A 13271-nucleotide genomic window follows, 5' to 3' on the forward strand; every position below is an offset into this window, starting at 1 on the left:
TCATCAGCATATTCGTGGGAGGAATCTAAGCTTCCATGCCGATTTAACATGACTGGGTAGCGATAGCAGAGCGGATTGACCATCCGGCTCCGCTACCTGAAGATCCAGAATCGACTCTTCTAACGAAGATGTTGTTTCCAGCGCCCTATGAGGTGCCGGAGAAGAAGGCCAAGAAGAAGGCCGTGGGACTAGGAAAGGTCTCCGGTGCAAGGTTGTATTGGACGTGACGTCCGAAGACACCGAGGCGCACTCCTCCAACGAAGACAAGGAGGAGGAAGAGGAAATCCCTCCCTCCAACCGGGGGGGGGGGAGAAGAGAAAGGCTGCCCCACAAGGGGAGGCCGAGGCGTCCAAGAAAGGAAAGACCTTCCTTCCGTACCACTCCACCATGGCCACCTACATCGGTGAGGAGTGGTTTCCCAGGGACAAGCCCCTGGCTAAGTCGTAAGTATTCGGACACTATAATACTTCCAGTATGTTTTTCTTTATTGCTTCTTATCATGCCAAACATGCACATGCAGTCTGGCCAAATCCCACATCGAGGTATCCTCTTCGGAGGGGTCCCTGGGCCTGTCGGCGATGAACATCGATTCACTCCCGACAGCCTCCTCCCCTAGGCCCGCGGATGACACCGAGGTGTTGTTGTTGGAAATATGCCCCAGAGGCAATAATAAAAGTATTATTATTATATTTCCTTGTTCATGATAATTGTCTTTATTCATGCTATAACTATATTATCCGGAAATCGTAATACACGTGTGAATACATAGACCACAATATGTCCCTAGTGAGCCTCTAGTTGACTAGCTCGTTGTGATCAACAGATAGTCATGGTTTCCTGGCTATGGACATTGGATGTCGTTGATAACGGGATCACATCATTAGGAGAATGATGTGATGGACAAGACCCAATCCTAAGACTAGCACAAAAGATCGTGTAGTTCATTTGCTAGAGCTTTGCCAATGTCAAGTATCTCTTCCTTCGACCATGAGAGCGTGTAACTCCTGGATACCGTAGGAGTGCTTTGGGTGTATCAAACGTCACAATGTAACTGGGTGACTATAAAGGTGCACTACAGGTATCTCCGAAAGTATCTATTGTTTTATGCGGATCGAGACTAGGATTTGTCACTCCGTGTAAACGGAGAGGTATCTCTGGGCCCACTCGGTAGGACATCATCATATGCGCAATGTGACCAAGGAGTTGATCACGGGATGATGTGTTACGGAACGAGTAAAGTGACTTGCCGGTAACGAGATTGAACAAGGTATTGGATACCGACGATCGAATCTCGGGCAAGTAACATACCGATAGACAAAGGGAATTGAATACGGGATTGATTAAGTCCTTGACATCGTGGTTCATCCGATGAGATCATCGTGGAACATGTGGGAGCCATCATAGGTATCCAGATCCCGCTGTTGGTTATTGACCGGAGAACGTCTCGGTCATGTCTACATGTCTCCCGAACCCGTAGGGTCTACACACTTAAGGTTCGATGACGCTAGGGTTATAAAGGAAGTTTGTATGTGGTTACCGAATGTTGTTCGGAGTCCCGGATGAGATCCCGGACGTCACGGGGAGTTCCGGAATGGTCCGGAGGTAAAGATTTATATATGGGAAGTCCTATTTTGGCCACCGGAAAATGTTCGGGATTTTTCGGTATTGTACCGGGAAGGTTCTAGAAGGTTCCGGAGTGGGGCCCACATGCATGGGGGGACCCACATGGACGTGGGTAGTGGGGGCAAGGCCCCACACCCCTGGTCAAGGCGCACCAAGATCCCCCCTTAGAAGGAATAAGATCATATCCCGAAGGAATAAGATCAAGATCCCTAAAAAGGGGGGATAACAATCGGTGGGGAAGGAAATAATGAGATTTCTTTCCTCCCACCTTGGCCAACGCCCCAATGGACTTGGAGGGCAAGAAACCAGCCCCTCCACCCCTATATATAGTGGGGAGGCGCATGGGAGCTATAGACGAAGTTCTGGCGCAGCCCTTCCCCTCTCCCAAGTCTTCCTCCTCTCCCGCGGTGCTTGGCGAAGCCCTGCAGGATTGCCACGCTCCTCCACCACCACCACGTCGTTGTGCTGCTGTTGGATGGAGTCTTCCTCAACCTCTCCCTCTCTCCTTGCTGGATCAAGGCGTGGGAGACGTCACCGGGCTGTACGTGTGTTGAACGCGGAGGTGCCGTGCGTTCAGCACTTGATCATCGGTGATTTGAATCACGACGAGAACGACTCCTTCAACCCCGTTCACTTGAACGCTTCGGCTTAGCGATCTACTAGGGTATGTAGATGCACTCTCTTTCTACTCGTTGCTGGTCTCTCCATAGATAGATCTTGGTGACGCGTAGGAAAATTTTGAATTTCTGCTACGTTCCCCAACAGTGGTATCAGAGCTAGGTCTATTGCGTAGATTCTTTGCACGAGTAGAACACAAAGTAGTTGTGGGCGTTGATGTTGTTCAATATGCTTACCGTTACTAGTCCAATCTTGTTTCGACGGTATTGTGGGATGAAGCGGCCCGGACCGACCTTACACGTACTCTTACGTGAGACAGGTTCCACCGATTGACATGCACTTGGTGCATAAGGTGGCTAGCGGGTGCCAGTCTCTCCCATTTTAGTCGGAACGGATTCGATGAAAAGGGTCCTTATGAAGGGTAAATAGCAATTGGCATATCACGTTGTGGTTTTGCGTAGGTAAGAAACGTTCTTGCTAGAAACCCATAGCAGCCACGTAAAACATGCAAACAACAATTAGAGGATGTCTAACTTGTTTTTGCAGGGTATGCTATGTGATGTGATATGGCCAAAAGGATGTGATGAATGATATATGTGATGTATGAGATTGATCATGTTCTTGTAATAGGATTCACGGCTTGCATGTCGATGAGTATGACAACCGGCAGGAGCCATAGGAGTTGTCTTTATTTATTGTATGACCTGCGTGTCATTGAAGAACGCCATGTAAACTACTTTACTTTATTGCTAAACGCGTTACTCATAGAAGTAGAAGTAGTCGTTGGCATGACAACTTCATGAAGACACGATGATGGAGATCATGATGATGGAGATCATGGTGTCATGCCGGTGACAAGATGATCATGGAGCCCCGAAGATGAAGATCAAAGGAGCTATATGATATTGGCCATATCATGTCACTACTCTATTTGATTGCATGTGATGTTTATCATGTTTATGCATCTTGTTTGCTTAGAACAACGGTAGTAAATAAGATGATCCCTTACAACAATTTCAAGAAGTGTTCTCCCCTAACTGTGCACCGTTGCTACAGTTCGTCGCTTCTAAGCACCACGTGATGATCGGGTGTGATGGATTCTTACGTTCACATACAACGGGTGTAAGACAGTTTTACACAGCGAAAAAAATTAGGGTTAACTTGACGAGCCTAGCATGTACAGACATGGCCTCGGAACACGGAGACCGAAAGGTCGAGCATGAGTCGTATAGTAGATACGATCAACATGAAGATGTTCACCGATGATGACTAGTCCGTCTCACGTGATGATCGGACACGGCCTAGTTCACTCGGATCATGTAATCACTTAGATGACCAGAGGGATGTCTATCTGAGTGGGAGTTCATAAGATGAACTTAATTATCCTGAACATAGTCAAAAGACCTTTTGCAAATTATGTCGTAGCTCGCGCTTTAGTTCTACTGTTTTAGATATGTTCCTAGAGAAAATATAGTTGAAAGTTGATAGTAGCGATTATGCGAACAGTAGAAAGCTTATGTCCTTAATGCACTGCTCAGTGTGCTGAACCCCAAACGTCGTTTGTGGATGTTTCGAACATCGAACATACACGTTTTGATAACTACGTGATAGTTCAGTTAAATGGTTTAAGTAGAGGCACCAAAGACGTTTTCGAAACATCGCGGAACATATGAGATGTTTCGAGGGCTGAAATTGGGATTTCAGGCTCGTGCTCACGTCAAGAGGTATAAGACCTTCGACGATTCTCTTAGCCTGCAAACTAAGGGAGAAAATCTCAATCATTGAGCTTGTGCTCAGATTGTCTGAGTGCAACAATAACTTGAATTGAGTGGGAATTGATCTTCCAAATGAGATAGTGATGTTTCTCCAAAGTCATTGCCACCGAGCTGCTAGAGCTTTGTGATGAACTATAACATATCAGGGATAAATAAGATGATCCTTGAGGTATTCACGATGTTTGACACTGCGAAAGTAGAAATCAAGAAGGAGCATCAATTGTTGATGGTTGGTGAAACCACTAGTTTCAAGAAGGGCAAGGGCAAGAAGGGATACTTCATGAAACGGCAAATCAGCTGCTGCTCCAGTGAAGAAACCCAAGGTTGAACCCAAACCCGAGACTAAGTGCTTCTGTAATAAGGGGAACAGTCACTAGAGCAGAATTACCCTAGATACTTGGTAGATGAGAAGGCTGGCAAGGTCGATAGAAGTATATTGGATATACAATATGTTAATGTGTACTTTACTAGTACTCCTAGTAGCACCAGGGTATAAGATACCGGTTTGGTTGCTAAGTGTTAGTAACTCGAAATAAAAGCTACGGCATAAACGGAGACTAGCTAAAGGTGAGCTGACGATATGTGTTGGAAGTGTTTCCAATGTTGATATGATCAAGCATCGCACGCTCCCTCTACCATCGAGATTTGGTGTTTGCGTTGAGCATAGACATGATTGGATTATGTCTATCACAATACGGTTATTCATTTAAAGAGAATAATGGTTACTCTATTTATTTGAATAATACCTTCAATGGTCTTGCACCTAAAATGAATGGTTTATTGAATCTCGATCGTAGTGATACACATTTTCATGCCAAAAGATATAAGATAGTAATGATAGTACCACTTACTTGTGGCACTGCCATGTAAGTCATAATGGTATAAAACGCATGAAGAAGCTCCATGTTGATGGATCTTTGGACTCACTCGTTTTTGAAAAGTTTGAGACATGCGAACCATGTCTATTGGTGTATATGCATGAAGAAACTCCATGCAAATGGACCGTTTGGACTCACTTGATTTTGAATCACTTGAGATATGCAAATCATACCACATGGGCAAGATGACTGAAAAGCCTCGTTTTCAGTAAGATGGAACAAGATAGCAACTTGTTGGAAGTAACACATTTTGATGTGTCCAATCCAATGAGTGCTGAGGCATGCAGTGAATATCGTTATGATCTTACTTCACAGATGATTCGAGTAGATGTTGAGAATATTTACTTGATGAAACACAAGTCTGAATTATTGAATGGTTCAAGTAATTTCAAAGTGAAGTAGAAGATCATTGTGACAAGAGGATAAAATGTCTATGATATGATCATAGAGATGAATATCTGAGTTACGAGTTTTGGCACACAATTAAGACATTGTGGAAATTGTTTCGCAATTAATACCGCCTGGAACACCATAGTGTGATGGTGTGTCCGAACATCATAGTTGCACCCTATTGGATATGGTGCGTACCATGATGTCTCTTATCGAATTACCACTATTGTCCATGGGTTAGGCATTAGAGACAACCACATTCACTTTAAATAGGGCACCACATAATTCCGTTGAGATGACACCGTGTGAATTATGGTTTAGAGAAACCTAAGTTGTCGTTTCTTAAAAGTTTGGGGCTGCGACGCTTATATGAAAAAGTTTCAGGTTGATAAGCTCGAACCCAAAGCGGATAAAATGCATCTTCATAGGAAACCCAAAACAGTTGGGTATACCTCCTAATTCAGATCCGAAAGCAATATGGATTGTTTCTTGAATCGGGTCCTTTCTCGAGGAAAAGTTTCTCTCGAAAGAATTGAGTGGGAGGATGGTGGAAACTTGATGAGGTTATTGAACCGTCTCTTCAACTAGTGTGTGGCAGGGCACAGGAAGTTGTTCCTGTGGCACCTACACCATTTGAAGTGGAAGCTTGTGATGTTGATCATGAAACTTCGGATCAAGTCACTACCAAACCTCGTGGGATGACAAGGATACATACTACATCAGAGTGGTACGTAATCCTATCTTGGAAGTCATGTTGCTGGACAACAATGAACCTACGAGCTATGGAGAAGCAATGGTGGGCGCGGATTCCGATAAATGGCTCGAGGCCATAAAATCCGAGAACGGATCCATGACTTTGGAAGAAATACTTGATGGTCGTAAGGCCATTGGGTACGGATGGATTTTAAAAGGAAGACAGACAATGATGGTAAGAATTACCATTAAGAAAGCTCGACTTGTCGTTAAGATATTTTCCGACAAGTTCAAGGAGTTGATTACGGTGAGGTTTTCTCACTCGTAGCGATGCTAAGAGTCTGTTGGAATTGGATTAGCAGTTACTGCATGATTGATGAAATCTTGCAGATAGGATGTCAAAACATTGTTTCCTCGACGTTATACTTGAGGAAAGGTTGTATGTGATACAACCAGAAGGTTTTGTCAATCCCAAAAGATGCTAATAAGTATGCAAAGCTCCAGCAATCCTTCAAAGGACTGGAGTGAGCATCTCGGAGTTGGAATGTGTGCTTTGATGATGATCAAAGATTTTGGGTTTGTACAAAGTTTACGAGAAACTTGTATTTCCAAAGAAGTGAGTGGGAGCACTATAGAATTTCTGATGAGTATATGTTGTTGACATATTGTTGATCAGAAATGACGTAGAATTTCTGGAAAGCATATAGGGTTATTTTGAAAGTGTTTTTCAATGGAAAGCCTGGATTAAGCTACTTGAACATTGAGCATCAAGATCTATAAGGATAGATCAAAATGCTTAATAATACTTTCAAATGAGCACGACATGATCTTGAAGGTGTTCAAGATGGACCAGTCAAAGAAGGAGTTCTTGCCTGAGTTGTAAGGTACGAAGTTAAGACTTAAAGCTCGACCACGGCAGAAAAGAGAGAAAGACGAAGGTTGTCCCCTATACTTTAGACGTAGGCTCTACAGTATGCCATGCTGAGTACCGCACCTGAAGTGTGCCTTGCCATGAGTCAGTCAAGGGGTACAAGAGTGATCCAAGAATGGATCACAGGACAGCGGTCAAAGTTATCCTTAGAAATTAGTGGACTAAGGAATTTTTCTCGATTATGGAGGTGGTAAAAGAGTTCGTCATAAAGGGTTACGTCGATGCAAGCTTGACACCTATCCGGATAGCTCTGAGTAGAGATACCGGATACATATAATGGAGCAACAATTTAGAATAGCTCCAAGTAGAACAGTTATTTGGATTAGCTCCAAATAGAGCGTGGTAGCTACATCTAGGAGATGACATAGAGATTTGTAAAACCCACACGGATCTGAAAGGTTCGGACCCGTTCACTAAAACCTCTCTCACAAGCAACATGATCAAACCTAAAACTCATTGAGTATTAATCACATAGTGATGTGAACTAGACTACTGATTCTAGTAAACTCTTGGGTGTTAGTCACATGGCGATGTGACCTGTGAGTGTTAATCACATGGCGATGTGAACTAGATTATTGACTCTAGTGCAAGTGGGAGACTGTTGGAAATATGCCCTAGAGGCAATAATAAAAGTATTATTATTATATTTCCTTGCTCATGATAATTGTCTTTATTCATGCTATAACTGTATTATCCGGAAATCGTAATACACGTGTGAATACATAGACCACAATATGTCCCTAGTGAGCCTCTAGTTGACTAGCTCGTTGTGATCAACAGATAGTCATGGTTTCCTGGCTATGGACATTGGATGTCGTTGATAACGGGATCACATCATTAGGAGAATGATGTGATGGACAAGACCCAATCCTAAGACTAGCACAAAAGATCGTGTAGTTCATTTGCTAGAGCTTTGCCAATGTCAAGTATCTCTTCCTTCGACCATGAGAGCGTGTAACTCCTGGATACCGTAGGAGTGCTTTGGGTGTATCAAACGTCACAACGTAACTGGGTGACTATAAAGGTGCACTACAGGTATCTCCAAAAGTATCTATTGTTTTATGCGGACCGAGACTGGGATTTGTCACTCCGTGTAAACGGAGAGGTATCTCTGGGCCCACTCGGTAGGACATCATCATATGCGCAATGTGACCAAGGAGTTGATCACGGGATGATGTGTTACGGAACGAGTAAAGTGACTTGCCGGTAACGAGATTGAACAAGGTATTGGATACCGACGATCGAATCTCGGGCAAGTAACATACCGATAGACAAAGGGAATTGAATACGGGATTGATTAAGTCCTTGACATCGTGGTTCATCCGATGAGATCATCGTGGAACATGTGGGAGCCATACTGGGTATCCAGATCCCGCTGTTGGTTGTTGACCGGAGAACGTCTCGGTCATGTCTACATGTCTCCCGAACCCGTAGGGTCTACACACTTAAGGTTCGATGACGCTAGGGTTATAAAGGAAGTTTGTATGTGGTTACCGAATGTTGTTCGGAGTCCCGGATGAGATCCCGGACGTCACGAGGAGTTCCGGAATGGTCCGGAGGTAAAGATTTATATATGGGAAGTCCTATTTTGGCCACCGAAAAATGTTCGGGATTTTTCGGTATTGTACCGGGAAGGTTCTAGAAGGTTCCGGAGTGGGGCCCACCTGCATGGGGGGACCCACATGGACGTGGGTAGTGGGGGCAAGGCCCCACACCCCTGGTCAAGGCGCACCAAGATCCCCCCTAAGAAGGAATAAGATCAAGATCCCTAAAAAGGGGGGATAACAATTGGTGGGGAAGGAAATAATGAGATTTCTTTCCTCCCACCTTGGCCAACGCCCCAATGGACTTGGAGGGCAAGAAACCATCCCCTCCACCCCTATATATAGTGGGGAGGCGCATCGGAGCTATAGACGAAGTTCTGGCGCAGCCCTTCCCCTCTCCCAAGTCTTCCTCCTCTCCCGCGGTGCTTGGCAAAGCCCTGCAGGATTGCCACGCTCCTCCACCACCACCACGCCGTTGTGCTGCTGTTGGATGGAGTCTTCCTCAACCTCTCCCTCTCTCCTTGCTGGATCAAGGCGTGGGAGACGTCACCGGGCTGTACGTGTGTTGAACGCGGAGGTGCCGTGCGTTCGGCACTTGATCATCGGTGATTTGAATCACGACGAGAACGACTCCTTCAACCCCGTTCACTTGAACGCTTCCGCTTAGCGATCTACTAGGGTATGTAGATGCACTCTCTTTCTACTTGTTGCTGGTCTCTTCATAGATAGATCTTGGTGACACGTAGAAAAATTTTGAATTTCTGCTACGTTCCCCAACAGTTGTCTCAGAGGATACTGGACCAGGGCGAGACCGTTTTGGAGACACCCCCAGGAAAAATCCCAGTCGCCGGGCACATGGGGGGAAGACCCCCATGGACTCCGATAACAGGGGCCGCTGCAAATTTGGCCCCCAGCCGAATACGGCTTCGGAAACCCAAGCGGTTCCGAATTCAGGCAGGCAGCCTCTCTCTAAGGGAGGCGAGCCGCCTGTACTGATGACCTCTTTCCATCCAGAGGCATCGGACAACTTGCTGGAAGAGCTTCGAGGCGCTTCCATTGATGAAGAACACCGTACTCTTATGAGTACGGTGATTGAGAAGGTCCACCAAAAGAGGATTGACCGAAGCCTGCGCCAGCCTTCTAATAGGCTTTGAGGTAAATAATAAAATTGTAAGAAAATATCATAGTATAGATAGTAGCCCCTGATGCTCTATTTGGTGTTCTGAAAGAAAGGCCGAACAGAGGATCAAATAACATTCACAAGAGTCTAACAGAAAATGTCCATGTGAATAAGCAGGCATCGCTGCTGGCCGCTGCCACTCATACCGCAGAGGTCTCCGGACTGAAGCGGGACCTGGAGCGGACCGAGGGAGAGCTCGGCCTCGTGAAGAGGCAGCTCGAGGAAAACAAAGGTACACCATACCCCGTCTGTATATTTATAAAGGAAAAATGGTTTTTGCTAATAGAAGAGTCATGAACCTTAATAGGGGCCACAACTGAAGTGGCGGCCCTTAAGAAGGTGCTGACCGAGGCCGAAGACAAGGCGGCCAAGGAACGCGCCGAGCGCGAGAAGCAAGAGGCCCGGGTCAACAAGGTGCAACAAGAGCTCCAGGATTTCGTCTAAAAATACGTGTCCTTGGAGCGTGACTCTAAGATGCAAGAGTTCGAGCTTGTTAAGAACCTCCAGAACGTGCGAGACGCCAAAGCCGAAGCCCAAAAGGCCCTCCAGGAGATTCAGGCGGCCAAGAAGATTGCGGCGGGTAAGGCATTCATTATGCAAAGCAAGCATGTGAAGGAGACTTTCCTTTTACTTACCCGAATTTGGAGCTCTCCAGGAGCATTCGTAGATCTACCGCGCAGCATATCCGATGCTGCAGAGTTCTACCGAGCTGAAGAAGGGAGCTTGATGGAGAAGTTGTTCTGGTCTCGTATATTGGGACCGAAAATCCGATGCCCTTGAGCGACCAGCTGAAGCAACTGGTCGAACTGCACAAGGCGGCCGAACTGGCCATGAAGGAACTGATAGTCCGGCTGTGGCCTACCGAGCCCTTGCCCAGCAGCTACTTCGGCCTCGTAAAGCGTCTTGTGAGTGCTTTCCCACGGCTTGAAGTCATAAAGCGGTCAGTTTGTATTGAAGGTGTGCGAATGGCCTTCGCCCGCACAAAAGTGCAATGGGCGAAGATGGATGCCGAGAAGCTGATGACCGAAGGGCTGCCGAAGGGCAAGGAGCATCGCCACACCAAAAAGTATTATGATAGTGTCCTAAAGGGCTCCCGCCTTGTGGTGGAGCAATGTGCTAAGGATGTAATCTTTGAGTGAATGTACTCATTTTATCCTGTAATATGAAACAAGTTCTTTTGCGCAATATAACGCTTGTTGATTTAAAATTTTACCTTCTGTGCAGCTGTTTATAAAATCTGAGACTTGGCCAGTCGTTGGCTTCTACCCCCATCTAACTAGTACACGGGGTGTTCGGGATAAATCTAAACACTCTTTATCTAAATTTTTGGTCCTTTAAGGAGGTGTTTAGCGCAACGAACAAGGCAATCAGACTATACAGCTTTATCACCCTCACATAGCCATAGAAGTTCTATAATTTTAAATTTTGGCGTAGCCCCTAGTATTCGGAGGGCCGAACTTGGGGCGCCATACACATCTAAATCGGACAAAGACCGATTCCTCGCCCGAAGCGAAAAAATCTTTAAGGATTTGAAACCTCTTGAACAGCGACCAGCTCTCGCCGCATCATGACAGTCAGTTTTTGGCTTTCTCTACTGAGGTGCTCGTCCGGAAGAACCGGGACAAAATCGCAGTAGTTCTCCCTGTGCCACCTTAGCCGATATAGCGGAACGTAAGGCAGCAAAACATGGGAGCCGGGAAACCTAACTATTGACCCCAGACATGATTCGGAGCTGATGCATATAATGCTATAAGTTCGGGGTGCTGCACTGTCGAAAGCGTTCGAACTTTTCTTGCCAAGTTATGTGGTACACTAAAGCCCCTGGCGAACTGAACGTACCAAAATGTACGGGTGCAATTTGTAATAAATAAACAGTCAAGGAAAAGAGAAAAATAAATGTAGTAATAAGCTTACGCTGCACATTATTTTCCATTGTTTATTTAAATGATACGTCAAGGCGTATGTATACAAGTAGTGCGATAAGCAAAATAGGACTATTTAACATGTCCTTGAAGGAAATATGCCCTAGAGGCAATAATAAAGTTATTATTAATTTCCTTATTTCGTGATAAATGTTTATTATTCATGCTAGAATTGTATTAACCGGAAACTTGATAGATGTGTGAATACATAGACAAACAGAGTGTCACTAGTATGCCTCTACTTGACTAGCTCATTGAATCAAAGATGGTTAAGTTTCTTAGCCATAGACATGAGTTGTCATTTGATTAACGGGACCACGTCATTAGGAGAATGATGTGATTGACTTGACCCATTCCGTTAGCTTAGCACTTGATCGTTTAGTATGTTGCTATTGCTTTCTTCATGACTTATACATGTTCCTATGACTATGAAATTATGCAACTCCCGTTTACCGGAGGAACACTTTGTGTGCTACCAAACGTCACAATGTAAATGGGTGATTATACAGGTGCTCTACAGGTGTCTCCGAAGGTACTTGTTGGGTTGGCGTATTTCGAGATTAGGATTTGTCACTCCGATTGTCGGAGAGGTATCTCTGGGCCCACTCGGTAATGCACATCACTATAAGCCTTGCAAGCATTGTAACTAATGAGTCAGTTGCGGGATGATGTATTACGGAATGAGTAAAGAGACTTGCCGGTGATGAGAATGAACTAGGTATTGAGATACCGACGATCAAATCTTGGGTAAGTAACATACCGATGACAAAGGGAACAACGTATGTTGTTATGCAGTTTGACCGATAAAGATCTTCATAGAATATGTAGGAGCCAATATGAGCATCTAGGTTCCGCTATTGGTTATTGACCGGAGGCCTGTCTCGTTCATGTCTACATACTTCTCGAACCCGTAGGGTCCGCACGCTTAACGTTCAGTGATGATTTATATTATGAGTTTATGTGTTTTGATATACTAAAGGTAGTTCGGAGTGCCAGATGGGATTGGGGACATGACGAGGAGTCTCGAAATGGTCGAGATGTAAAGATCGATATATTGGACGACTATATTCGGACATCGGAAGGTTTCAAGTGATTCGTGTATTTTCGGAGTACCGGGGAGTTACGGGAATTCACCAGGAGAAGTATTGGGCCTTATTGGGCCATACGGGAATAATGGAGTGAGGCCAAAAGGAAGGAGGCGCCCCCCCTCTGGTCCGAATTGGACAAGGGGTGCATCCCACTTTTCCTTCTCCCTCTCCCCCTCTTTCCTTCTCTCCTACTCCGGAAAGGAAAGGGGAATCCTACTAGGACTTGGGAGTCCTAGTAGGACTCCCCACAATTGAAGCGCCCCCTCTAGGTCCGGCCTCTCCCTCCCTCCTTTATATACGGGGGCAAGGGGGCACCTCTAGACACAACAACTGATCTCTTGATCTCTTAGCCGTGTGCGGTGCCCCTCCACCATATTCCACCTCGGCAATATTGTAGCGGTGCTTAGGCGAAGCCCTGCGTCGGTAGCGTCATCAACACCGTCATCACGCCATCGTGCTGATGGAACTCTCCTGCAAAGCTCTGCTGGATCGGAGTTCATGGGACGTCATCGAGCTGAACGTGTGCTGAACTCGGAGGTGCCGTACGTTCGGTACTTGATCGGTCGGATCGTGAAGACGTACGACTACATCAACCATGTTGTGCTAACGCTTCCGCTTTCGGTCTACCA

This window comes from Triticum aestivum, chromosome 3B (assembly GCF_018294505.1).
Source record: "Triticum aestivum cultivar Chinese Spring chromosome 3B, IWGSC CS RefSeq v2.1, whole genome shotgun sequence".
Classification (NCBI taxonomy): Eukaryota; Viridiplantae; Streptophyta; class Magnoliopsida; order Poales; family Poaceae; genus Triticum; species Triticum aestivum.